This window comes from Mixophyes fleayi, chromosome 7, assembly GCF_038048845.1.
Source record: "Mixophyes fleayi isolate aMixFle1 chromosome 7, aMixFle1.hap1, whole genome shotgun sequence".
NCBI classification, from domain to species: domain Eukaryota; kingdom Metazoa; phylum Chordata; class Amphibia; order Anura; family Limnodynastidae; genus Mixophyes; species Mixophyes fleayi.
The window spans coordinates 77046490-77074101 of NC_134408.1; the positions used below are offsets into that span (position 1 = coordinate 77046490).

Here is a 27612-nt window from a genome sequence, read left to right on the forward strand (position 1 = left end):
CCGAGCACACCCCAAGCCTAAGTGGTCCACTCAACCAAGCCAACCCACTGGTGCAAAAATGGGAACAAAACCACTCAATCAGTCAAATTTGAGATCGGGGACTCTGGAGAGTCTAATAGGTTTAACCAAAATACCAAATAGCATAGTACATTTCAAACGAGTCTGTGGTTGACAAATGCATCTCATCCATGACCCTATAGAGTTCCAATCTATTAGACCAGTCCCGAATACTCGGAGGCGTAGTTGATCTCCATTTCACTGGAATTACTGCCTTCGCTGCCGAGACAATAAATTTTAAGAGAGATTTTTTAAAACATGATAGAGGCATGTCAACTTTATTTAACAGCCAGAACACCGGGGTGTTGGGTATGTTTTGACCTAGCAGCTTCCGCGTGATGCTTATCACCCGGGACCAAAACGTTTGCAACACGGGGCAGTCCCACCAGATATGCAAAAGAGAACCAGAACCCTGGTTGCATCTCCAACAAGTGTCGGGCACCCCGCGGAAGACCCTCGCCAAATGAGCCGGGCATCTATACCACCTGGTAATTACCTTATAGTGAGTTTCTAGGATTGAAACATTCGGAGAACACGCGTGCGCTGCCTGGAAGATTTTAGACCAGTCTGCCTCTTGTAACTCAACTCCTAAATCTCTCTCCCACTCTATGGTAAATTTCGGAGGAGATACGAAAATATGTTCTACCAAAAGCTTATATATAGTTGAAAGGGAATGTAAGGGACATGGTGACCTGAAACACATCGATTCGAACACCGTTAAACTCCTAGAAGTATGTTGTTTTGCGAGGCCCTGTGACAAAAGGTGTTTAATCTGTAAATATCTCCAGATCTCTGCATTAGACAAATCCCATTTGGATTGGGTCTCTGTAAAAGGGAGAACCCCCGTAGCACCCACCAACTGGCCGACACGATGGATCCCTGCTTGAGACCACTGTTTGAAAGCTAACGGGGTAATCCCCGGAGGGAACTTTGGGTTATTAAATAATGGGGAAATTGGAGAGGAGATACATGAGAGGGTTCTAAGCCTAGACCATTTCGCTAACGTGGGACCTAATGTAGGATGCGCGATCTTAGAAATGCTGGATAACCAGAGCAATGTGTCAGCAGGGGATTTCAAAGAGAATGACTCAATTTCCACCCATTGTTTCGAACCAACCCGACCAGACATCTCCATTATTCTAACCAATATTGCTGCATCATAGTAAGAGGAAAAGTGCGGAAGTTGCAGGCCTCCCAAGTGTCTACGTCTAAATAGTATTTCATGCTTAAATCTAGGGCGTCTCCCACACCATACAAAATCGCGTACCGTTCGTTGGATGCCCTGAAACCATGAATCTGGCACGTGAATCGGTAAGGTATAGATATAGGAGACGGGGAAGGACATTCATTTTGATTATATTAACCCGACCTATCCAAGTAAAGTTCTTACTCTGCCATTCCCTCAAGTCTGCTCAGATCCTGCTCAAAAGTGGTCTGAAATTGAAGTCATAAAGACATGTAAGGTCACTAGGAATTATCACCCCCAGGTATTTTAATTGGGAAGGGTGCCAAATAAAAAAGGAAAGGCCAGTTTCAGCCCCTCTACCACTGAAGCTGGAGTCTTCATGTTCAAAGCCACAGATTTACTATAGTTAATTTTAAAATTAGATAACACGCCAAACTTTTGAAACTCACTGACCAAATTGGGTAAAGAAACAACTGGATTGGAGATAATGGCTAAAAGGTCGTCTGCAAATAACGCGAGTTTATGTTCTTTCTCTCCAACTTGTAGACCCGAGATATTTGGGTTGGCCCTGATAGCTCTAGCTAATGCCTCCATACACAACACAAAGATAAGCGGGGAGAGCGGACAGCCCTGTCTAGTGCCATTGTTCATCACGACTGGCTCAGACAAGTCTCCGTTTATTTTGATCCTAGCCGTAGGTTGTCGGTAAAGTGCTAGAATTCTGTGAAGACCAACTGGACCTAGACCCAGGTGCTCAAGGATCCCTCTCATAAAAGGCCAACTTACACGATCAAAAGCCTTCTCTGCATCAGTGGACAAAAGCATTGACGGTGTTACTGAACGGGAAGCCAAATGAATCAGATCTATCACCTTGGTGGTGTTGTCCCGAGCCTCTCGACCTGGGACAAAACCCACTTGATCTGAGTGAACAATTTCTGGAAGTAGCATTTTTAATCTATTTGCAATAATTTTTGCATACAGCTTAACATCCACATTAAGCAAAGAGATAGGCTTATAGCTCGCGCATTGAGAGGGGTCCTTCCCCTCTTTAGGGATCACAGTTATGTGCGCTTCCAAACTTTGGGAGGAGAAAAAAGCATCCCTGGAAATCGCATTGAAGGCCGACACCATCAGGGGTATCAACTGGACTTTAAAAGTCTTGTAGTAAGCAATAGTAAAGCCATCAGGGCCCGGACTCTTACCCCCAGGTGTAGATTTAATTGCCTCCCTGAGCCCCCCCTCGGTGAAGGGTTGTTCCAGCATGTCCCTGTCTAGTCTTGAAAGAGTAGGAAAACCCACCTCCTTCAGATATGTCGAGATCAGTTCTGAATGTGCAGAGCCGTCCGCACAGCCAACCTGGGCTTCAAGGTTATACAATTTGGTATAGTAAGTGTGGAAAGCACTGGCTATGTCAGAGGTCATCTTACAATCTCGGTCCTTACCATCCTTAATCGAGGCAATAAACGCCTTACCTCGTTGCTTGCGCAATGCCCTCGCTAACATAGAACCCGGCCTATTACCCCATCGGAAGAAACGATGTCGGCACCTACTAAAGTCTAATTTAACTTTATCATTTAACAGCTTGTTAAGTGCCGACCTAGTCTCAGTCAGCTTATTTAACAGGTCGTTGGTCGCATAGGATTTATGTGTCGTCTCTAAGTCTCTAATCTGCTGTAATAATTGATCCCTCCGAGCAGTACGTTCTTAACACGGGAGCCCAATTCGATGAGTTTCCCCCTCATGACACACTTATGGGCCTCCCAGATAGTAATTCTGGACACATCAGGAGTATCATTATCTGTGATATAGTCATCTAATGCTGCGGCCAATTGATCTTTGTAAGTTATATATTGCAGGAGAGATTCATTGAGACGCCAGGTGCATTTTTTGGTCATGGATTGGGTGAGTTTTATAGTGATTGATATGGGAGCGTGATCTGACCAGGTTATTTGCCCAATAGATGATGCTAAGAGGTAAGGAAGGGCCCTATGTGAAAGAAACAGATAGTCAATTCGTGAGTAGACATTATGTGGATGGGAGAAGAAAGAGTAATCTCTTTCTCCAGGGTGTTGAAGGCGCCATGTGTCGACCAGTTGGTGTTCATGAAGTGCTCGACTAACCTTGCAGTGTTGAGCTCTACGCATTGTCGACCGACCATTAGAGGTGTCCAGTTCTGGTTGCAGGATCCAATTGAGATCACCTCCTACAATCATAATTCCCTCTGCTAGCTCTGCAATTTTTTCAAAAACCTGAGATATAAACAGTGGTTGACCCTGATTAGGCAAATATATATTGACAAAGGTATACACTACATCGAACAGGCTAAATTTGATCAAGAGTGCTCTTCCTTCAACAAGGCAAAATTTTTGGATGTTCGTGAAAGGGAGTCTCTTAGAGAACAAAGTAGCAACCCCCAAAGTCTTACCCCCACTATTATTACTGAAAGACGAGTTAGTATAGAAGCCATCTGAGAGCCGAGGGGCCATTCCTTGCTTAAAATGTGTCTCTTGGACGAAAACTACATCTGCTTCCATACTTCTCATTTCTTTTAATGCCCGTGATCTTTTCTCAGGGAGATTAAGACCCTTGGCATTAATTGAGATCAATTTAAGTTGAGCTGTCATGGAGGATCTACATACATCGGAAGAGCACCTCTGATGTCAAACAAACAAATTGAATCAGTAGTTGTAGATACCAGGCAAACCTGAGCTGAAAGAATGATGAGAGGATTGTGAAAATTAGCATTACCAGGAAGACTAGGGAAGGAGAGCCACATGAGGGAAATAACAATACAGACACAGACAAACCTAATGACATATAAAGACATAACAAAAAACACACAATTAAACCGCTCCAGGGAGACGGGAGAGGAGGAGCCACTCCCATCCCTCGGAATTCTTGCCGCAGTGTGGGGGAAAAAAGGGGGGGTAGCGACAGTGACTAACAGAACATCCTATAAAAGTAGCAAACATTATAAGAAATTTCAAAATAAAATCAGTAACAATACCAATATTAGTAACTAAAGCACGATAAGTCTTGTGGTTAGAAGATCCTCCGACCTAGACAAATCCGGAACTCCGACTTGCTAAAGTAAATGCTTAGAGAACAAAGAATTTATGCCCAATAGAGATCTGGGTATACATCTAACTATAACTATTTAGGTGTCCATCTACAGACCCATGTAATGACATGGAAAGACATGGAGAGCGCAGGAGACCCTCATTCCCATATCCTGGTTACCAGAAAAAGACCTACACAGATAAACTGAGATGGGCAAAGTCATGTAGGAAGAGGAGGCTGCACCACAAGTTTTATGGTAGAGAGTACCTCCAGTATGGATAGCCAAAAAACAAAAAACAAAACTCCAACAAACTAGAGAAAAAACTTGAAAAACCAACACTTTTCTTTGCGCGGAGACAGGTCAAAAGCTGGGTACATATACTTTGATAACCGTTCCTGCACACATCCTCAGATAGAAGGAAAGTCAGGAAGAATCATGGCAAGTATGGTAGATCATTACTCCAATATTTCAGCTACCATAACCCACGATTCCCTGGTCACATCGAGTACAGGAAAGAAATATCCCTGGCTAAAGCATCAGATTATGTGTCCAGAGACTCTGGGGAATCACGTCGTCTTCTCCTGGAACTTCCAGAGTTTCCCGCGGTTTGCCAGAAATCTAGACCCGTCGGCTGCAGTCGGGCAAAGTGTTGTTGCCATTCCGGCAGAGGCATCACCTGTATTCCCAGCTGTGAGCAAAAAGGGTTGATGTCTTGAAGTGATCTCAGAAACTCGGTCTTTCCATTATTGGACACTTGTAAGTTAAAGGGAAATCCCCATCGATATTTAATGTTCTTGGCCCGTAGTGCATCAGTCAAGGGTTTAATCATACGACGCATCTGCAAGGTATTCCAGGAGAGATCCTGAAAGATTTGAAGTCTGTTTCCGTCATACTCTATGCCATCCAGCTTTCTCGATTTTTGGAGAATCGCTTCTTTCTGTACGTAATAGTGCAAGCGACAAATCACATCTCTTGGCCGATCAGATGGGGAACCCCTAGGTTTCAGAGCCCTGTGAGCCCTATTAAATTGAATACTTGTAGAGAGATCCTGTTCAAGAATCCCATTGAAGACTTTAGAAAGAAAGGCAATTAGATCTGGTGTGGGTATCTCTTCAGGGATTCCACGAATACGCAGGTTATTCCTGCGGCCCCTGTTATCCAGGTCAACTCTACTTTGTAGCAAGAGAAAATGTAAGGCCTGCCGAGCTACAGTGTCGCTAAGACGATCATGCCGAGCCACAGACTCATCTTTGAAATCCTCTAACGTGGAAATTCTAGATGAGAGGCGAGTTAACTCAGCTTGTAAAGTGGCGACTTCCTTTTTAACAGTATTTTTCAGACTGGATTCCAGTAACTCAAAGTCTTTCTTAGAGGGAAGCTCAGCTTTTGTTGGTAGAGATTTGACTAATTGCAGGATCGCCCCAATCTCTTGACTGGTGCTCACAGGGCATTCACTAGATGAGGAGTCAGTTGGGGTAGCCATTTCTGCAACCTGGAGGTGCTTCAGGTGAAGACGGTGGGCTATTATCTTGTTCTAAAGAAGCGACTGTAGGATGTAGATATTGCCGTAGATCTTGACGTCTGGGAGTATCCACAGATGTTCCGGTTTTCCGCTTAGACTGGCTTTTCTTATCTTTGCCCATTAGATGGATGCACCACGGTCACCAAGTGGGAGGTAGAGATACAGAGATTAAGCTTGGATTTGTTATAAACCGATGTTCTGCTTTGTCACATGTCACTTCCCCCCAGTGGATGGATCACTCCGCCATTTAGCTAAGTCGCAATACAGTATAGATATTCCTTGTGGATAGGCAGTAGTATTGAGAAGACTGTCTTTGTGAGTAATTAATGCATATATATGGACACTGACCAGAGTGGCCAACTGCCTGCAGGGAGACCTCCACAGAAAACTGGTACTTTAGGTAACTCACAGCTGCAGAGACCACAGGAAGACCCACTGCCTCGCAGACCACCAGATCCTGACAGGCGCGCCTCGCAGCCAGGTCTCATACATGGGCAGAGTGTACTGGTTGGTTCAACTGCGCCAGGGCACTCGATCCACGCCGGGAACCTCGGGGCCCGCGACTGGAAATGCGGGTTCCGGTGACTTCCGGTTTCGCGTCCGGAGCAGCCTTCACTCCAGCAGTGCCACAGACTGAATAAGCAGCATGCCCTGCAGTATGATGGGGACCCTCGCAGTCAGGTATGTACAAAGCGCTGGTATAGCGGAGAATCCGGCGGTCCTCCGGCTTTGTAGAAATAGGGCAGCTGGGGCAACAAAGAGATATTATCAGCCTCAATCAACCCCCGGTGGTCCCAGATGCAGCGCTGATCTCCAGCGGCCTCCCGCGCTCTGTCTGGTGTCCCGATGGTACTCAGCTCAATCATGCAGTGCCAAGTCAGATGCAGCTACACTCGCCAGCCGCGGTAGGCCTCCCGCCAGGAATTGCTTTATACGGTCTCCCTGGGGACCATAGACACGCATTGGGCGACCACCTCTCGGTATCAGCCAAGCTCTCAGGGTATTTAGCGTGCTTAAAACCTCCAATAAGGCTTGATTTTTCAGTCTGGAAAAGGAGCACAGTAAGAGTTGCGACCAGCCAGTATGGCCACCAAGCCACGCCCCGGTAATCGTAATTTAAAGCAAACGGGACTGATTACTTGAATGATCTTATAGGGACCAATGTAGCGAGGAGCTAATTTCATACAAGGCACCTTAAGACTAATGTTTTTTGTAGAAAACCAGACCTTGTCACCCAATTTCAGAAGGGGAACAGCTCTGCGTTACCTATCTGCTGCCAACTTATAGTGAGGAGAAGACTTCTTGAGTAACTTCCTGACTTGAGACCAAACGGATAAAAAAGTCTGTCGTAGGGCATAAACTGCAGGAACCTGGGTGGGAGGGAGGGCAGAAAACTCCGTAACACGAGCATGGCTGCCGAACACAATGGAGAAAGGAGTAGCTAGCGTGGATTCGTGGAAGGAATTATTGTGGACAAACTCTGCCCAGTGTAAGAGATCCACCCAATTATCCTGAAAATATTCTGAGAAGCGTTTCAAGATCTTGATTTACCCTCTCGGTCTGGCCGTTCGACTGGGGATGATATGCGAAGGAGAAATTCAAATGAATACCCAGAAGATGACAGAGAGACCTCCAAAACTTTGAGACAAATTGGACACCTCGATCCGAAACAATTTCAACAGGACACCCATGTAGTTGGAATATTTCTTTCACGAAATGTTGAGCTAAGCACATCGAAGATGGAAGGCCAATGAGTGGGTTAGCGCCTTTCCGAGTAAGAGCCACAAGGGGAGCCACAATAGAAGAGTAACCAGATATAAAGCGCCTATAATAATTGGCGAAGCCCAAAAAACGTTGAATAGATTTAAGAGTGGTCGGCTGGGGCCAGTCGATAATACAATGAACCTTCCCAGGATCCATTTGTAGGTTTGCTCCGGAAACTATGTAACCTAGGAAGGGTAACTTGGAAGCCTCGAAAACACACTTCTCCAATTTGCAAAACAGATGGTTGGAGCGTAGTCTAGAGAGACCCTCAGCCACATGCATACGGTGTGAAAGGAGATTCCTGGAGAAGATGAGAATGTCGTCCAGATATACTACAACATATGAATATAACAGATCACGGAAGATTTCATTCACGAAGCTTTGAAAAACTTCAGGGGCATTACAAAGGCCGAACGGCATCACTAGATATTCATAATGACCGTCCCGAGTATTGAAAGCCGTTTTCCACTCGTCGCCAGAACGGATCCTAATAAGGTTGTACGCTCCACGTAAGTCTAATTTCGTGAAAACCTTAGCACCCTTTATGCGATCGAACAGCTCTGTGATCAATGGGATAGGGTAACGGTTTTTGATAGTGATGGCATTCAAACCTCTGTAATCAATGCAGGGACGGAGGACCCCATCTTTCTTTTTTACCAAGAAAAATCCGGCCCCGGCAGGTGAAGATGAGGGTCTAATAAATCCCTGTTGCAGATTTTCTTTAATATAGAGCGTAGTAGCCTCCGTTTCTGGTAGTGAAAGGGGGTAGACCCGTCCACGTGGAGGAATTTTCCCAGGAAGGAGATCGATGGGGCAATCCCAGGGTCGGTGGGGTGGTAGACGCTCAGAGGAAGCTTTAGAGAACACGTCTGAAAATGAAGAATACTGGGGAGATAAGTTAACTGAAACGGGTTCCAGAGGAATCTGAGTAGAGCAGATAGGTTTAACAGACGTCAAGCACTTGTGGGAGCATGCAGGACCCCATGTAATTATTTGTGAAGAAGGCCAATCCAGATGGGGTGAGTGAAGATGTAGCCAAGGTAGTCCGAGGATGATGGGGCTGATGGTCAGTGGCAGAACAAGGAAGGAAATTTTTTCCCAGTGGAGTGCCCCAACTTGAATGGAGATGGGTCTGGTCTGTTTATGAATGCTGCCATTAGGGAGTCGGGAACCATCAATGCCGGTAGTAACCACAGGCTTCTTCAGTGGAACAGGAGGTAAGGCGAGCTGGGTAACTAGAGCTTGTGAAATAAAATTCCCGGCTGCTCCCGGGTCCAATAATGCCATGGATGGAGTAGATCCTGAAGGCAAACTTAAAGTGACAGGAAAGGAACATGTAGGGTCTGAGAAAGAAGTTGGAGAGGAAGCAAAAGTCCCCAGCCTGACCTCTTTAGAGCAGGCTAAGGTCTGTCGTTTCCCGAACGACGGGTACAGGAGGCTAGGAGATGGCTAGAATCTCCACAGTATAAACATAACTTATTCTTTATCCTTCTGTCCCTTTCTTCAGGAGTTAGCCGGGAGCGTCCCAGCTGCATCGGCTCATCCGCAGGAGTGGGCGATGGAAATCTGGGACCTGGGCGGAAGCTAGGGCGTTTAGGGAGATCCTTCTCGGAGGTCCTCTCCCGGAAGCGAAGATCCACCCGGTTACAGAGGGAAATTAAAGCGTCCAAGGTGGGTGGTAACTCGAGAGGAAAGGACGTCTTTGACTTTGTCTGATAGCCCTTGCCAAAAGGCCGCAATTAAAGCCTCCTCATTCAATTGGAGTTCGGAGGATAGGGTCCGGAACTCAATAACGTATTGCGCCACCGAGCGGGAACCCTGGCGTAGTCTCAGGACACTAGAAGCCGCAGAGGTCACCCGTCCTGGTTCCTCGAAAATCCACCGGAATGCTGAGGTAAAGGCTGAAACATCATTGAGGAGGACGTCATTACGCTCCCAGAGAGGAGAGGCCCATGCCAGGGCTTGACCAGTTAGGAGGGAGACCATATAGGCCACTTTTGACCTGGAAGTGGGGAAGTTCTGAGGTAAAAGCTCAAACTGAATGGAGCACTGATTCAAGAATCCGCGGCAAGATTTTGGGTCTCCATCGAATTTGGCACGGGTAGGTTAACGTAAAGAAGAAGCAGCGGCTTGAGGAATCTCGGCGGCTGAGGTTGAACAACCTGGGGAGGCGGAGCCACCTGAAGTGCATCCAGGCGAGTTGTCAGCATTTGCATACACTGTAATAATTGCATCTGAATGGCATCTTGACGCTCCACCCTTCCAACCATGTATTGAAGCATGTCCTTGGTGGAAGGTTCTCCGTCAGGATCAGACATGGCTGGTTCTTAATGTCACGGTTCCAACGAGGGACAACTGGATCCTGGTGGGTCACTGGAATTGACATCACTTCAGCTAGGGGCGCGGAGTCGAACAAGTGAAATGGTGTTCACCAGTGATTCCCGCAAGGGAATATGGACTTCGTGGCCTCCACTTGCAAGTCACGGCCCCCTAGGAAGTTCCCAGCGCACCACGAGAGAGAGAGCGTAGACTGATGTAGGTAGTATGCGTTGCTACTGGCAACTGACGAGAAGATGAGCCAAGGGATGTTGCTAGGAGCGAATCTACCGGATAGCCTGCTGCGTTGCCACTGGAGATGGTAGCGATAATGAGGTGTAACCAACTCCAGGAGGGAATAGCGGAATATACTGTGGCGTAGGAGCCCGGAGGTGCAGGAACTCGGAAAGGCTGAGTAGGAATCCCCAGGAGCTTGAGACGACACAGGAGCTCTATTCAGTACGGGTGTCAGAGACTGACTGAAAGAACCAGCACAGATTTCAGGTCAGGAAGGCATTAAATAGTGTAGTTCCAATAAGGCAGCCAATAGAGGGCAGTAGAAGCAGAGAAAAGGTTTAGGACGTTCTGCGCATGCGCAGAACAGTGAATGCCGATCCAGAAAGCAGAGAGACAGCGCTGGAGGAGAGCTGCAGCGTGGAACTAGGTAAGTGAAGCTCTGGAGAGGAATCAGGCGGGGGGAGCAGCGGAGACCCGGTTACACACGCCGGCTCCCGCGCTGGACGGCGGGAGTGCGGCGTGTGACAATCACTTATAAATAACTTATTATAAGTATTTATTTTAATTAGGAGTGCAGTGCACCTCTGTATATCATTGCAAATGTACTTATCTTTTTATATTGGTTTGTGTGGAAATTTATTGACTTCTGAGACAGTATGTCATGTTTGGGTTTTGTCTGGAGACAGGTTAATTAGACCTTTTCTTTGCTGAGTGACCAAAACGTCTGTTGAGCCTAGTGTTAACCTTTTCCTGAGCTAATAAACATCACTGCTTAAGGAATCTGCTTTGACGTTGTCAAAGTCGAATAATTGTATGAAAGAAACTATATTGATTAATATTGTTTAATCAGTACGCCACGTGTTATGATGCAATCGCATGATAAATAACGCATGTATAATCTTACACTTACACTTTCACTTGTACCTTGTTCATTTTATAATAGTTCCAACCCACAGTTTTTTTTATGAACAGATGCTATTGAGTTTATAGTTAAATATTATAAGGTTATATGTACTTCAGTGAGATCTAAGGTTCAGGTTACAGGAAATATGTTTGGTGTCTTTCTAATCCCCTATTTATCCTTAGTGATCCAGTTCCATCACTTATAAGATCACACTTCATGTATGCTAGTTATGGAATATAGGGAATTAGTGATCAGAATGGTATTGTGTGATAATGTATTGAATGACTGTAAGCTGGACCCAGCTGAGAGCGGCGTATGTATCGGCTGTACTTATTTAATTGTTATTCTTTTGCTTTTGCTAATAAATTCGCTTTGTGAGTTGAAAGCACACAAATTGCATCGACAATGATTATTGGTAAACGATAAAATAACAGAGGTTACACTACCGGAAGATTCGCAAAGCCTACGGATTTCGGTTCCTCAACAGAGGGTGGAGAGACGCATCATATACGAGTAAGAAGGCAATGTGTTCAAAACCTGTTTATCATTCTGTGTTGTGAAACCGAATGTCCATTTTTGTGTAATCCAAGGAGCGCTAACTTGAATCTAGGGACAAGAAAGAAAACTGTTTCTTTTTGTGGTCGTTTCGCACTTTAAATGTGTTCCATAACGTATGTGTAATTCCTGCATTGCGTATGTGTATTTCCGGTATTGTTACCATGTATTTAAGCAGTCGTTTTGGTAGTGGTTATATATTTATAGTGTAATCACTTGTTAAAGCCTCTGAAAATTTATTACGCTCGCTTGGGAAAGTAATTTTTCTGCGCAGAAAACAAATGTATGTGAATTGTGTGATTGTGAATATTTGAGGACCCAGGTTACTGTTGAAAGAAACAGGATATAAAGATAACCTGAGGGACAAAGGTCCTGTTTGAAAAGAGAACAGTGTAAAGAAACTTTTGTGGCCTTCTGTTCTAAAAGAGAACAGGGTATAAAGAGATGCCGGATTATACACGGCAGGTATACTGGAAGCGAAAACCAGAGGTTTTTGTCGCACTCCCAATAATAATTGCAAAGCTTACTGATAGTATCTGTAAGTGGTGTGATCGGACCGCATGGTTGGTTGTGCTACCGTGATTGTGACTTGGCAGTTGTGGGGGGAAATATGCTGCAACCACTGATATCATGATAATTATCAAGTGCTAACAGTTGTAAAGTACCAAAACTGGAAAGGAAGGGTATTGGAGTTGGTACTTTTCTGATCCCAGTTATTGTTAGGTGTTCCTCGGTGAGTACGGTGACAATCGCGTGTTATTGCTCAGGTGTACTTGGTCGAGAGGAAGTGAGTGGACGCAGCTTGTTTAATTCGTCCACGGCCAATAAAATCTCTAGTGGTAGTGGTGTGCTATGGAAAAGCTAGAGATGGTCAGGGAGGTGCTGCCTATGGATTGTCCGGTTGATTCGGCAAGGTATATTATGCATAAGAAATATGGTGCGTACGCAACGGCGTACTGTGACAAATGGGTCAAGATGACCCGGGAGTGTGTGATACCTTTTCCCAAGGATGGTAGTTTTGATTCAGAGGCACTAAGTACTGTTGGTGATAAAATATGGTTGATCGAACCAACGAAAAAGAGAATTAAACACGATGACTGCTTAAAACTGTGGCAACAGAAAGGTAACACATTGCAGGGTAATATATGCGTACCGGAAGGAAGCGTTACAAAGCCAAGAGAATTTAGTGCAAGCGCGCCCCTGCCGCCAAATGCGGTTGTTGTGGTATGTACAGCAGATACCAAAAATTGTAAAAATGGAACTAGTAACTTGTATCCTGTAATAAGCCATGTTAAAGGTAACGTTTCAGAAGATGAACCCACCGTCATTTCAGCCATTGCCCATGCTAGTAACATGCAAGAGGCACCACACGAACAAGAAAATGGAACGGTCCCACCAGCAACAGAGACAGCGGCTGAAATTGGTGAGAATAATGTAAAAATTAAAAAATTGGGGACATTCATTTTGCTGCAACAGTAATTCCAGCAACTAGTATAGAATGTAGTGATTTGGTAGGTTTACATCCTGTCTGCACAATAGCAGTTCCCAATAGGAAGGCGGACAAAGATGGTGTAGTTCCCATAAAATTGTGCCCATGCATTGTCCATGGACTAGGTCTGAGCTGTTTTTAATTATGTCTGATATCCCTGATCCTAGAAAAGATTTGGCCAAGTGTCAGAAATTTATTAGACATTTAGGTAATGCACATGAGCCAGCTAATAAAGATTGGAGAGTGGTGCTGTGGGCCTGTCTTCCTCTCGATACTGATATACAACAGTTTATTAAGGATTGTATGTTGGAAGAGGTTAGATCCTTAACAGATGATGATAATCAGGAAAATATTAAACATATAATCTCACAGTTGGCCATATATTTTCCGGTGTTAGTGAACTGGAGCAAAATTTTCCCTATCACACAAAAGGATAGGGAGATTGCAGAAGACTATTTTGCTAGAGCTCTGTCAGCAATGACTAAGTACACAGGAATATCAGATATAAAAGATAATGTGCACCACAGGGAAGTAGCTGTTACAGTACTAATGGATGGTCTCAGGGAGAACCTAAAGGCCAGGGTACAAACCGCTTTGCCTAATTGGAGAGGAATCACAGTAGATGCACTTAGAGAGTCTGCCGTGGATCATGATAAGAACATATCTAAAGGGGAAACAGCGCAGAGTGATAGGCTAATGATGGTGAGTATCCAGGCTTTAGAAAGACTACATTCACAGCCTCAGACTCATAACACCCACTATAAGGGACGAAAGAAACAGAAGTCTTTGAAGTGTTTTAACTGCCTTAAAAAGGGACACATGAGGAAGGATTGTTAAGAAAGAATAATTGCGAAAGCAAAGAGATTGGGGCCACAGAAGGGTAACTATTAATCTGAGACATGTGTCATTGTTCAGGTTTAGAGAGAAAATTAACTTAAATGTATATGTTCTTTTTTTTTTTTTGTTTGTTTGTTTGATGTTGTCTTGTGTTTACTTTTCTGTCGCTGGTCCATGGTAAGGAATGAAAATGTTTGTTTTTCTTTGTTATTGGAAACTGATTTTGTTTTGTTCCCCTTTTCTGTAGATAACGATAAACAAAGAAATAGATATACTTAGTAATTAAGGGGATTGATAGAGGAGTTAAAAATTTCTCTTGAAAGACATATTAACAATGGGTCATTGTAACACACTTTCTTCTAGGTGGACTATGATAACATATTTGGCTGAGATTCATTATTTAAATTGAAGTGTGTACATACTCTGCCCTAATGTTGTTTTATGTATTCAGTAACACACAGGGGATATACAGAGTATGCGTCTCAAAGGGTTAATTGTGCACTTCTCTATTATAATTATAAAGTCTATCGCAAAGGTATATAGTTAATGTGATCATAAGATACCGAGTTTCATACGAGCTAGCGATGGACGACACTGGATTGGATGGGTGACGTAACTCCCTGTTAAACTTGATATAAATGGGGAGGGGTTATAATTTAGTGAATAGCTAAGGGGATTAGTGAAGTAGTAGAGCCATTTTCCCATAGTGTCCAATCCAACTGTCATTTTGCTGTAAAATCTCTGCTTCTTTGCTTCCCTGCTTTTCTGTTTGTCTGTTTTGTTTTTCTTTGTATTGTTTTAAATTGTACACACACACAAATTACTTTATATATGAGATTTGTATTACCTGAAGAATAAGCAGTCTGGAAGGCGAAGGGATGTGGTCAGGAGTCTGCTGGACCCTAGAGAGATAGACAAGGTAGGCCTGTAGCTCCCAGAGTGTATCTTCCAGACCTAGCTGAAACAGCACCTGGTCTGGCTCAGCTGGGTAAAGAAGGTATGTGCAAGCTGGTAAGAATATACTGGTGTGCATCAGACGTTTCTTCTCCAGCTAGTAGGAAGGCAATGTCCTGTATTACTTGATAGAAAGAAAATGTCAGGAAGACAATACCAAGAGAGCCATCCCATACCCCTCCTACTGGTGGACTTTCTTCAGGTAAAACAAATCCACTTAATCCAATTACCACCTTGCAGGATCCTTAAGTATGTATTGGTGTAGCGATGAAATATATCTGGGTTTATTGAAACATTACTGTGTCATACTCAGGGTTTTTGCTAGTTGATGCGGTATCCCTAGAGCTATAGAAAGTGATAGGGGTATTAATTTTATTGGTAATAACTTTATAATGTATGAGCAGTGATAGTAAGTTACATACTTTTGATCAGCCACAAACCAGTGGGAAAATAGAGTAACGGTAGTAGCTAGAACTAATTGAATAGAATGAGGGTTGAAAATTGATTGGAGTGGCTGGTAGCTTCAGCCACTAGTCCTCCCCACTATCAAAATCACTCTTAAACTGCCTCTTAATATGTCATCTTTTGTCAGACTTTGGATCCAGCCTCTGGCCTTAGGGGACAAGGCAATGGAAGATGAGCGAGCACAGGTCATGGATGCATGACACTAAAATGGCAGGGTGCCAGTCATGCAGCCCACGGGGGAGGTGTCCCCTAGAGGATCATGACTGTCATCTTTACCTTGCCCTAAATTTGAGGACAATGTTGGAAATATTAATGAGCACTTGCAAGTTTTTGAAAGGACCTGCAGACTACACGCTATACCCAGGGTGAAATTGGTCAAGCTGTCACGGGCACTAGGAGTTCTACCCAGGATTCACCAGAAGATAATGCTTACCAGAGGGGCGGGTTTTACACAGCGACCCTCTGGGCAGTAGGGTGAATAATAGGAACGTTGTACAACAGCAGGTGGAGAGAGAATGTCAATGGAGTAGATAGGAGTTAGCAACTCGCAGCTATAGTGGTAGGAAAGTCAGCGACTTGCAACTATAGTGCAGAGGCAGGTATCAGCCAAGAAGAGCAGAGAGGATGTGAATAGGTGAAGGAAGGTAACGGGAGAGTCAGTGGTCTGCGGATAGCAAGTTGTACCACTGCTGTGATGGGAAGACTTGTCCAGGTGCAGGTAGGTAGCGGGAGAGTCAGTGGTTTGCGGATAGCAAGTTGTACCACTGCTGTGATGGGAAGACTTGTACAGGTGCAGGTAGGCAGCGGGAGAGTCAGTGGTCTGCGGATAGCAAGTTGTACCACTGCTGTGATGGGAAGACTTGTCCAGGTGCAGGTAGGTAGCGGAGGAGTCAGTGGTCTGCGGATAGCAAGTTGTACCACTGCTGTGATGGGAAGACTTGTCCAGGTGCAGGTAGGTAGCGGGGAAGTCAGTGGTCTGCGGATAGCAAGTTGTACCACTGCGAGGAGGTGAGGACTTGTCCAGGTGCGGGTAAGTAGAGTAATAGTAATAGTCTATGACTGTATGTATACAGCTGGAGAGCAGAGAACCTTGTCCAAACAGATATGCAGGGTAACAGCTAATAGTCTATAGCGGGTATGTATACCGCTGCTGAGTAGAGAAGCTTGTTAAAACAGATATGCAGGGTATCAGCTAATAGTCAATAACAAGTATGCATACCGCTGCTGAGTAGAGAAGCTTGTCAAACAGTTATGCAGGGTAACAGCTAATAGTCTATAACGGGTATGTATACCGCTGCTGAGTAGAGAAACTGGTCCAAAGCAGATATGCAGGATAACAGCTAATAGTTAATAACAAGTATGCATACCGCTGCTGAATAGAGAAGCCTGTCCAGGTGCAGGCACAGCAGGAGAGCTGGGAGGCTGTAGCGGGTATGGGAACCGCTGATGAGCAGAGCAGGTAATCCAGCAGGAAGCAGAAGACACGAGCAGGAGAGCTAGGAGTCTGTAGCGGGTATGGGAACCGCCGATGAGCAGAGCAGGTAATCCAGCAGGAAACTGAAGACACGAGCAGGACACAGGAAACACCTTCAGAGACTCACAGGGAGTGAGAATCAAGATCAGGCAACAATACAAAGGCCACAGGTGCCTTAAATAGGGAGAGGTGATTGATCCACCAATTAAGTTAAAAGCAAGGTTATAAGAGTTCAGGGATCCTGCACATGCGCAGTCCAATCAAGATGGCGGACGGCGCGGCTCAGGACAGGCGCTGGCAGGAAGGAGAGAGAACCACGCACAAGAGCAGAGGCACTCACGGTTCGGTGAGTGACACAAGCATTTGGTGCCCAGTCTGCAAGGACGTGCAGTGGATGCCTATTGTGGGATGCCCTCAGAGGACTGTGTGAATGATATAGTAAAAGGGCACTTTATTAAATGGTACACTATTACCCCAGAGATCTATCATTGGAAGTTCCATGACCTTGCCAAGAACCTCCATGCCACATTTACCAATCTGCTGCAGGAGTCATCAAGGAAGTGGGTGCGTGGAGCTGGTGCCCAGACTGTGGATGATGTAATAGATTTAATGTGCCAAGAGCAGTTTCACCGATAGTGTGAATCGGAGGTGAAAGAATGGCTTGGAAGCAGCCATCCAGTTGGCTAATTAGTATGTGGCTGTTAGGCCAAACTGGCAGAAGCGCCAGGTTAACAGCAAACCCCAAAGGACTGTCAAATCAGGGGGACATCCCTCTCCTACGCAACCCCAAAAGGAAGTATCCAACCCTCCAGGTATCACTTGCCAGCCACAGCCCCGTCCTGTCCCTGGAAGTTATCAGAAACCATCAGCAACCAGGCTGGAGTAGAAATGTTACAGCTGCTGTAAAACTGGTCACCTAAGGATGGACTCTCCCACAGCCCCACCATCCCTGACTCGTGCCCCTATTCCGAGTCCTGGGGCCCGACTGACTTGCTTAACAGGCGAAGGTAAACCAGTAGAAACCGTTTCCACCCCTGCCAGCCCAACGGTGTGATTGAAGGTGACTTGGAGGGAAGAGACACTTGTTTGTCCAAAAGACCCACCAAAACATGTGGCGGAACCTGCAGCCCTTTCAAATGGGACATCTGCATGGAGAAGGAGTCAGAGACTCGGGGGCCTCAACGATGTTCGGGGTGGAATTGTGACTGCATTTTTTAACTCTGTTACCCGGACAAGCTGCCAAACTAATCTCTTTAGGATCTACACCTGCACAACACAGCCCAGAGGAAAAGACCACAGTTGCCAGAAAACAGTCATCGTCCACAAACACAGCTTCAGCCAGCAAAGAGGAAAAGACTCAAGCTGCTATTTCTTCAGGAACCAGCCAGCTCTTTGCTACTGGAAGGACTACGTCCCCTAGCAATGTAGAGAATGTTGTCTCCGGCCTATCTGATCTTGTGGAGGTGCCCTGTGATGCTCCTGCCCTAGCAGTATGCAAGCTCCAGTGGTAAGTATAGCTGACTACAGTGACCTCCCTTAGACTGACCTCACTTTGACTGACCCTAGAAACCCTAACATTGACCCCCCTGCAATATGTCCTGACTTAAGTAATAGTGAGGGCTGAAGGAACGAGTTCTGGGCAGCTCAGCTCTCTGATCCATTGCTGGAAGACATAAGGTGCCAAGCTGACAGCAGCCTTCAAGGGACGGAGGTGGGGAGTGTGACCTGGTGTAAAGGTGTGTTGTATTTGTGGGCAAGCAAGTGAAAACTGAGTTTTCACTTGCTTGCCCACAAAACCCCTTATCACGCATTTCACCGGTTTAGTTCCATTCTGATCCTTGTGTACATGGGTTCCCTCTGCTTACTCTTATCTGTTGTACAGCCTGGTGTTCCTCTATCCTCAGACGCCACCTTGCCAAGTATTCTGCACATGCGCAACCCCGGTAACCTTTAAAAACCTCTGCTCCACAGTGATAGGAGGATCACCAGCCAGTTCCCTTTATAGGGGGCCTCCTCCTTTCTATGGGTGTCAGATTATCATGTCTGATAGAATGCATCTCCTTTGACTCATGACCATGCTCATACTTACCTTTGTTCCTGTCTTCGCGAGTTAGGCCGTTCATTCATTGGCTGCAGCTTCACTCGTCATCGGTCCTGCTCCAGAGTTATAACACCTGTGTGGATCTCAGTGCTTTTGCTCCCCGCAGTGCATTGCTTCACAGAAATACCTGTTCAGTTTATTCCACGGGTTAAGACCTGTGACTATATTGCATCGCTCAGCACCTGTCCTGTTCCTGAATTACTACACTAGCGTATACCTCAGTCCATCTGAGTCCTACAGCTCATCGCTTCACAGCACTACCTGCTCAGCCTATCCCATTATCAAGATTTGTGGCTATACTGCTGATCATCGCACAGCATCCGTCATGTTCCTGAATTTGCATACACCCGAAGCTACATTTCATTCTGCCTTACAGTTACTTTGTGGTTCTCCGAATTATCTGCTCTGCGCCCCCTAGAGGACCGCGACCTGTGGTTGAGATCAGCTAAGACCATATTCCCTTGCGGGAATCCCTGCTGAATACTTCTCCTCCTTTAGACTTCGCACTTCTCTGGGGGTTAGCAGAGATCAAGACCATTTCAACAATCTGGCTTTCGTGACACCCCTATGGCTGGAAACCAGGGATGAGACCAAACACTGAAGTGCCTGACACAGAACTTTTTCTGGCTGGGAATGTCGGATGATGTCCAGGCCTATTTTAAGTCCTGTGATGTGTGTCAGTGACTTGGGCGCCCCAGTGCTCTCAGGTCCTTGCCAATAATTCGGAACCTTTCCAGAGAATGACTGTGGACATAGTAAGTCCCCTGCCTGTGCCCAATAGATCGGGTAAGAGGTACATCCTCATCATGGTGGATTATGCTAGAGGAGTCACTGCTGGCAAGGTAGCAGACGCACTGCTAGGAGTATTTAGTAGAGTATGGTTCCCTAGGGAGATCCTAACCGACCATGGGACATATTTCATGAGTGAGCTACCCACTCAGGATGTGTCTGTGGTGGAGTATGTGTTAAAGCTCAGAGACTGATTAGAGATTCTCATGGGGCTCACGCAAGCTAAACTAGCAGAAGCGCAGACCACGCAGAAGACTTGATATGATCAGGGCGCACAACAGAGTATTTGAGGTAGGGTAGAGGGTCCTTGTTCTGATGCTCACATGCCGGAACAAGCTCCTGGCTGCCTGGTCTGGACCGTACACTGTCTCAAAATGCCTAAGTGACATCACTTACATGGTGATATTTGATAGCGATGGTAGGCGGCAGCGGACGTACCATGTGAATGTGTTGAAGGCCTACCACGAGCGCGTGGAGTCGATAGCAGCAGTTTTCTGCTCATCGACTGAGGAACCAGAAAGTGATCCACTATCTGACCTCCTGTCAGGTGCCGTCTCCGCGCTCTCCACAGGCGCCGGAGATGGGCACCTTCTCTCCGCAATCCACGTCCTGTTGCCTAGCAGCAGAACTCTATCTCTACTCACTTGTCTGCAGCCAGCATATCTAAACCACCTAAATCTCCCTAACCCAATCAGGAGGCACCTAAGAGTACTTAAAGCAGCCTCTGACACCTGTCTAGTGCCAGAGTATTGGTTCTACCCTGCTCCAGCATTTAGTTTGCATTCCTGTTCCTAGACTCCTTGGCTTGTTTGACCTCTCTTCCGGATTTCCCTTGTACTTCGCTGCCTGCACTGGTATTGACCTTTGGACCGTCCCTGACTACTCTTGCCTACTCTCCGTGGTACCTCGCTTCCTTGGTTTCGACTCGGCCTGTCTGACTACCCTATTCGCTGCACTGGTGACTTCCTGTGAGAACCGCGACCTGCACATCGCACGCAGCCAAGCCCAAACCTCCTTGCAGGGGTCCCTGGTGAACACCGGTGGTGTGTTAGACTCCGCGCCTCTCAGGTTAGTAGCGCTAATACCAGTCGGTGATATTCTCTGTGTAAAAGTGTGACAGAATACTCTGGCCATGAGCGGACCGGACGAACCTTCGGCCCGCGACTTATTACTTCACCTGGGTCAGAGAGTGGAACGACAAGAATCCAACCAGGCACAATTATTGCAATGCATTCAGGGAGTCATCTCCCGTCTGGTCTCCTTACAAGCATTGCCACCTACTACTTCCTCGGCCGCCACATCCTCTGCTGCATCAGATCCTACCGTCCCTGCTAGGGGTGCTACCGTCAGAGGCCTCCGTCTTCCTCCTCCCGAGAAATACGATGGCGATCCGCTGAAATGCCCTGGCTTCCTCAACCAATGCTCTATTAAATTCGAATTGGCTCCGGAGAAGTTCTCGTCAGAAAGAGCTAAAGTGGCCTATTTGATTTCGCTTCTCTCAGGGCAAGCATTGACCTGGGCTTTTCCTCTCTGGGAACGGGATGACCCTATACTGCAAAATTCTGTGGTCTTCATTGAAAGATTCCGCAAGGTATTTGATGAACCCGGAAGAATCTCTTCGGCCGCCTCCGGTCTCCTAGGATTACGCCAAGGCTCTCTTACAGCTGGACAATATGCAATGCAATTTCGGACCCTTGCAGCCGAACTCCGATGGAACGATGAAGCTCTCATCGCTACCTTCTTGCAAGGTCTTAATGAGCGTATCAAGGATGATTTGGCTTCTCGTGATCTTCCTTCCAATCTGGATGACCTCATATCCCTGTTTATTAAGGTGGACATCCGCCACAGGGAACGTGCTCTCGAATGGGACTGCACTCGCAGGCCGTTTCCTCGTCTAGCACCCAACTTTATCCCTCCTACTCCACCTGCAGAAGAACCTATGCAGATTGGCTGTTCTCGTCTGTCACCAGAGGAACGTGAGAGACTTATAAAAAACCGCCTCTGTTTGTATTGCGGTGAACCAGGACATCTTCTCTCCGTTTGTCCCAAGAGGCCGGGAAACGCCACCTGCTAGGTGATAATAGGGAGGTCAACCTAGGACCCCAGTCCCTTTCTCCCTACCTTCGGAAGGAGTCAGAGTTTTTGATGCCAGTCACCTTGGTTTTGCCTAATGGCCCATTTACTACCTGGGCCTTTGTGGACTCGGGGTCCGCAGGGAACTTCATCTCTTCCAAACTTGTGACCGAACTCTGTCTGGATACTATCCCTTTGGATCAACATTTGATGCTCACTGCTGTGGACGGAAATAGAGTCTCCAATGGCTCAATCTCTCTCTCTACTTCCCCACTCCGGATGGAGATAGGAGCACTTCACTCTGAGAGTATAAGTTTCCTTGTGCTACCCCAATCTGTTAACCCTATCATCCTGGGGCTACCATGGCTGAAGCTCCATTCTCCACATTTCGACTGGCAGCGAGCTCAAGTTATCCGCTGGGGTTCATCCTGCAATAAAAGATGTCTGAGATCCATTTTCTTATCAAAACCCAAGCTGGCCTGTCTCTGTACTTCTTCCCTGGTGGGCCTTCCTGAAGTCTACTCTGAGTTCGCTGATGTGTTCTCTAAAACCACTTCCGAAATCTTTCCTCCTCATCGGCCTTGGGATTGCCCCATCAACCTCATCCCTGGAAAGAACATTACTAGAAGCAGGGTATATCCGCTGTCTTTGCCCGGGACACAGGCTATGTCGGAGTATGTTACTGAGAAGCTCAGGAGGGGATTCATTAGGAAATCATCTTCTCCAGCAGGAGCAGGCTTCTTTTTTGTAAAGAAGAAGGACGGCTCTCTTAGACAGTGCATTGATTACAGGAGACTAAATGCCATCACGATTAAAAATCGTTACCCTCTTCCTTTAATCTCTGAGCTCTTTGACCATATTCGAGGGACACAAATCTTTACTAAGTTGGACCTCAAGGGAGCCTACAACCTAATCAGAATTCGCAGAGGAGACGAGTGGAAAACCGCATTTAATACCAGAGACGGCCACTATGAATACCTGGTGATGCCGTTTGGGCTCAGTAATGCCCCAGCGGTCTTTCAGGACTTTGTGAACAAGATATTTAGGGATTTTCTCTACCAATCAGTGGTTATTTATTTGGATGATATCCTAATCTTTTCCCAAGACCTGTCTACTCATCTCATGCATGTCAAAGAGGTATTTTCTTGTTTACGTGCTAATCTCCTATTCTGCAAGCTCGAGAAATGTCTCTTCAATTGTTCTCAAGTACCCTTCCTAGGATATATTGTATCAGGCTCCGGCCTTCAGATGGATCCAAGGAAATTGGAGGCTATTCATAATTGGCCTCAACCTTCCGGTCTCAAGGCTACCCAGCGTTTTATTGGCTTTACGAATTATTATCGCCAATTCATTAAGGGGTTTTCTACGTTAATCTCTCCTATTACTCTCCTCACTCGGAGGGGCGGCCAATCCAAGTCTTGACCCCCAGAGGCTGTAGGAGCATTTCTAGCCATTAAGGAGGTGTTCTTGTCTGCACCCGTCTTATCTCAACCCGATCAAAATAAACCGTTTTTCCTAGGAGGTGCACGCATCCTCTGTTGGGATTGGAGCAGTACTGTCCCAAAAGAATTCTGTAGGCCTTCCTGTTCCTTGTGGTTTTCTCTCCAAAAGATTTTCGGCCAGTGAAGCCAACTACGGGATTGGGGACAAGGAACTTCTCGCCATCAAGACCGCCCTGGAGGAATGGCGCTATCTGTTGGAGGGGGCGCGCTTTCCCATCACAGTGTATACAGATCATAAAAATCTCACCTACTTGCAGTCTGCACAATGTCTGAACCCTCGACAGGCCCGCTGGTCGCTATTTTTTAACAGATTCCAGCTGATACTAACTTTCCGGCCCGGTACCAAGAATTTGCGTGCTGACGCATTATCTCGATCTTTTGACTTCTCCGATGTCTCGTCATCTATGGTTGCCAAACCTATCCTCAATCCTTCCACAATTGTAGCCTTGAACAATTTGTCTTTCAAGACTCCTCCTCCTGGTCGTTCTTTTGTACAGGAACATCTACGCATTAAACTCCTAAGATGGGCTTATAACGCCAAATTCGCTGGTCATGCTGGGGTTAAGAAGACAGTTGCTCTTCTATCTCGCCTTTATTGGTGGCCCTCATTGCCCTCGGATGTCCTGAAATTCATCCGTGCTTGTGAGGTCTGCGCCCAACACAAGATTCCGAGGAGACCCCCTGCCGGTCTTCTCCATCCTCTGCCCATTCCAGGCCTTCCATGGCTTAGTATCAGTATGGATTTCATTACAGACCTTCCTGCCAGTCATGGCTTTAACACCATCTGGGTGGTGGTGGACCGCTTTTTGAAATTATCCCACTTCATTCCCCTCAAGGGATTACCTTCTGCCTCCCAGCTGGCTCTCCTGTTCATTCGAGAGATTTTTCGCCTTCACGGCTGCCCGAGGGACATCATTTCTGATCGTGGAGTCCAATTTGTCTCCCAATTCTGGAGATCCTTTTGCAAACAGCTTGGGATCAGCCTAAAATTCTCCTCCGGGTACCACCCGCAAACTAAAGGGCAGACTGAACGGACCAATCAGGACCTGGAGGCATTTCTGAGGTGCTACTGTTCGGATCAACAGTCGTCCTGGAGTGAACTTTTACCCTGGGCAGAGTTTACCCATAATAACCACCAACACGAGTCCACGGGTAACTCTCCCTTCTTTACCATTTACGGGAGACATCCCATTCTCCCCACCTTTTCTGATCTTTCGGATTCCTCGGTACCTGCTGCGCAGAATATGGTACACAATTTTTCTCAAATTTGGTCCCAAGTACGTTCCAGATTACTACAAACTTCTGACCGTTATAAACACTTTTCAGATCGACATAGAAGGAATCCCCCTGTACTTCGTGTAGGAGACAAAGTCTGGTTAGCTACCCGCAACCTTAGACTCAAGGTTCCCACTATGAAATTAGCTCCACGCTATATTGGACCCTTTTCCATCTCTCATGTGATCAACCCTGTCACTTACAGACTTCATCTACCAGCTTCCCTGCGGATTCATAATATATCTCTGCTTAAACCACTCATTCTCAACAAATTTTCCAGCAAAACCTCTCCACCTCCTCCTGTCAAGACTATTCGTGGTGAAGAATTTCTGGTAGAACGCATTCTGGAATCTCGTATCTCTAGAGGAAAACACCAATTTCTCATCCATTGGAAGGGCTACGGCCCAGAGGAGATATCTTGGGTCTATGAAGAGGATATTCATGCTCCACGTCTGTTGGCAAGATTTCTGCGGGATTCCTGCCCCACCCGTAAGAAAGAAGGGGAGGATACTGTCAGGTGCCGTCTCCGCGCTCTCCACAGGCGCCGGAGATGGGCACCTTCTCTCCGCAATCCACTTTCTGTTGCCTAGCAGCAGCACTCTCTCTACTCACCTGTCTGCAGCCAGCATGTCTAAACGCCTAAATCTCCCTAACCCAATCAGGAGGCACCTAAGAGTACTTAAAGCAGCCTCTGACACCTGTCTAGTGCCAGAGTATTGGTTCTACCCTGCTCCAGCATTTAGTTTGCATTCCTGTTCCTGAACTCCGGTGTATAGACTCCTTGGCTTGTTTGACCTCTCTTCCGGATTTCCCTTGTACTTCGCTGCCCGCACTGGTATTGACCTTTGGACCATCCCTGACTACTCTTCCCTATTCTCCGTGGTACCTCGCTTCCTTGGTTTCGACTCGGCCTGTCTGACTACCCTATTCGCTGCACTGGTGACTTCCTGTGAGAACCGCGACCTGCACATCGCACGCAGCTAAGCCCAAACCTCCTTGCGGGGGTCCCTGGTGAACACCGGTGGTGTGTTAGACTCCGCGCCTCTCAGGTTAGTAGCGCTAATACCAGTCGGTGATATTCTCTGTGTAAAAGTGTGACACCTCCTCGCGAATGTCAGAGTTAAATGGTGGTGTAGAGGAAGTGGGCTGGGATGAGCAGTTGAGTACTCAAAAGAGGGAGCAGCTTGAGGCAGTGCTGTGGTCCTTTGCAAAACAATTTAGTAGGAAACCCGGCCAGACTTCCTTTGTGATGCACCATGTGGACACCGGGGAGCATAGGCCAATTAGGCAACCCGCTTATTGAGTTCTCGCCAGAGACCAAGGAGTGATATACAGAGAGGTGCGGGAGATGCTTGAGCTAGGTGTGATCCAGTCATTGTGTAGTCCATCCGCTGTGTCCTATTTGAGCAGAAAACTGCAGACCCGGAAGGTGGGGTATGTCACAATTGTGAAAGAATGTTTGGCAATTCTTTGGGCAGTGAAGAAACTTCAACCTTTATTTGTACGGACAACATTTTACTGTGGTGACTGACCATAATCCTTTAAAATGGCTGCAACACGCCCCAGGGTCAAATGGCAGACTTTTGGGTTGGAGCCTTGCACTTCAAGTTTATGACTTTCACATCATTCACAAGCAAGGAAAGGCCCACAGCAATGCGGACGGACTATCTCGGCAGGAAAAGCCGGATCCCCCGGCTCACCTCTGGTAACCACTGTGAAGGATGTCACTTAAAATGGCGACTGTTACATTCCTGCTATTAAAGGGACAATGCGAGGACCCGGCGCCTGTACAGTGTCTAAGCCTTAGTAAAAAACATTGTACAGGTGCCAGGTCCTCGTTTTGCACCCTTAATAGCATCAATTTAACAGCCGCCAAATTAAGTGACGTCCTTCAAAGCTTGCCTGAAACCTTCTCTGTAAGTATTTCATTTAGTGTTAGGAACCCCCCCAGCCGGCACAACACAACCCGGAATCTACTCTGCCAATCAGGTGTTCACTGGAGCCCCTGATGGTGGGGACAGACTGGGCCTCAGACTGACAGAGGGTCGTGAAGTGTGTACCGGCTGGGGAGAACCCAGGCAAGAGGAGTGAGGTCCACGCAGAGGTCAAGGGCCGGCAGCAGACAACAGTATCGGTAAGCAAGCTGAGGTCAGAGGTCACAGGCGGATAGCAGAAACGGTAAACAGGCCAGAGATCAGGGTCACAGGAAACACAAGCGAAGTCCAATTCAAAGCCAAGGGTCATACATGGGAAATCAGTAGCGGTATCAAAATACAGGAACAGGAACAAGCAGGTCAGCAGACTAGAGCACAGAAGCTATAACCGGCAATGAGGCAGCAGACCTCATTGCCTTAAATACAGACACAGACCAATCAGCAGTTGAACACACTCCTGCAGAGTAATTACAAGAATCTAGCAGGGCCAATCAGGGCTTGTCCCTGACCTACACAGTTGCAGGCTAATGCCTGTTAATCAGCCCCATAGACAGAATATTTATGCGCATGCGCCCGGCTACCAGCACCGCCGGGACGCAGCGCTAGTGAACTAGCGTCCGGCCGTTGCCCTGGTGACGGCCGGACAGGAGGAGGAAATGACTTCCCGGTCGTCAAGGTGACAGCCGGGACGCTGGGGCGCATGAGAAGCGAGCTGGGGCGCATGAGAAGCGAGCCGCGGCGGCTGTGAGTGCCACCGCGGCTCGTGACAGTACCCCCCCCTTGAGGAGGGGTCAAGGAACCCCGACACCCAGGTTTTCTTGGAAATTTCCTGAAGAACTCCTTCAGTTGTTTGGGAGCATGGAGTTGTCTCCGCGGAACCCAAGACCGTTCTTCTAACCCGCGGTTCCTCCACTGTACCAGGAAGTGCACCTGCCCTTGCACTTTTTTAGAATCAAGGATTCTTTGAACCACGATCCTTTGTGGCCCGCTGGAACCTCTCCCAGGCACACTAGAAGACTGGGCTTGACCAGGGTATAGTACCGGCTTCAACAGCGAACAGTGAAACGTGTTGGGGATCCTCATCGAGCCCGGAATTTTTAACCTAAATGCGACGGGA

The 27612-nt window shown here is 46.8% G+C and overlaps 1 protein-coding gene and 1 long non-coding RNA gene across 14 annotated transcripts in view; one reads left to right on the forward strand and one right to left on the reverse strand.

Annotated features, from left to right (window-relative positions):
• The window catches only part of NAB1 (NGFI-A binding protein 1), a 613281-nt gene that overhangs the window by 168217 nt on the left and 417452 nt on the right, over window positions 1–27612 (forward strand). The window lies entirely within an intron of this gene.
• The window catches only part of LOC142097823 (uncharacterized), a 77372-nt gene that overhangs the window by 5620 nt on the left and 44140 nt on the right, over window positions 1–27612 (reverse strand). Inside the window, exon 2 of the long non-coding RNA XR_012678257.1 lies at window positions 3364–3492. This is a non-coding gene — a long non-coding RNA (uncharacterized LOC142097823). The remainder of the gene's footprint in view (window positions 1–3363; window positions 3493–27612) is intronic.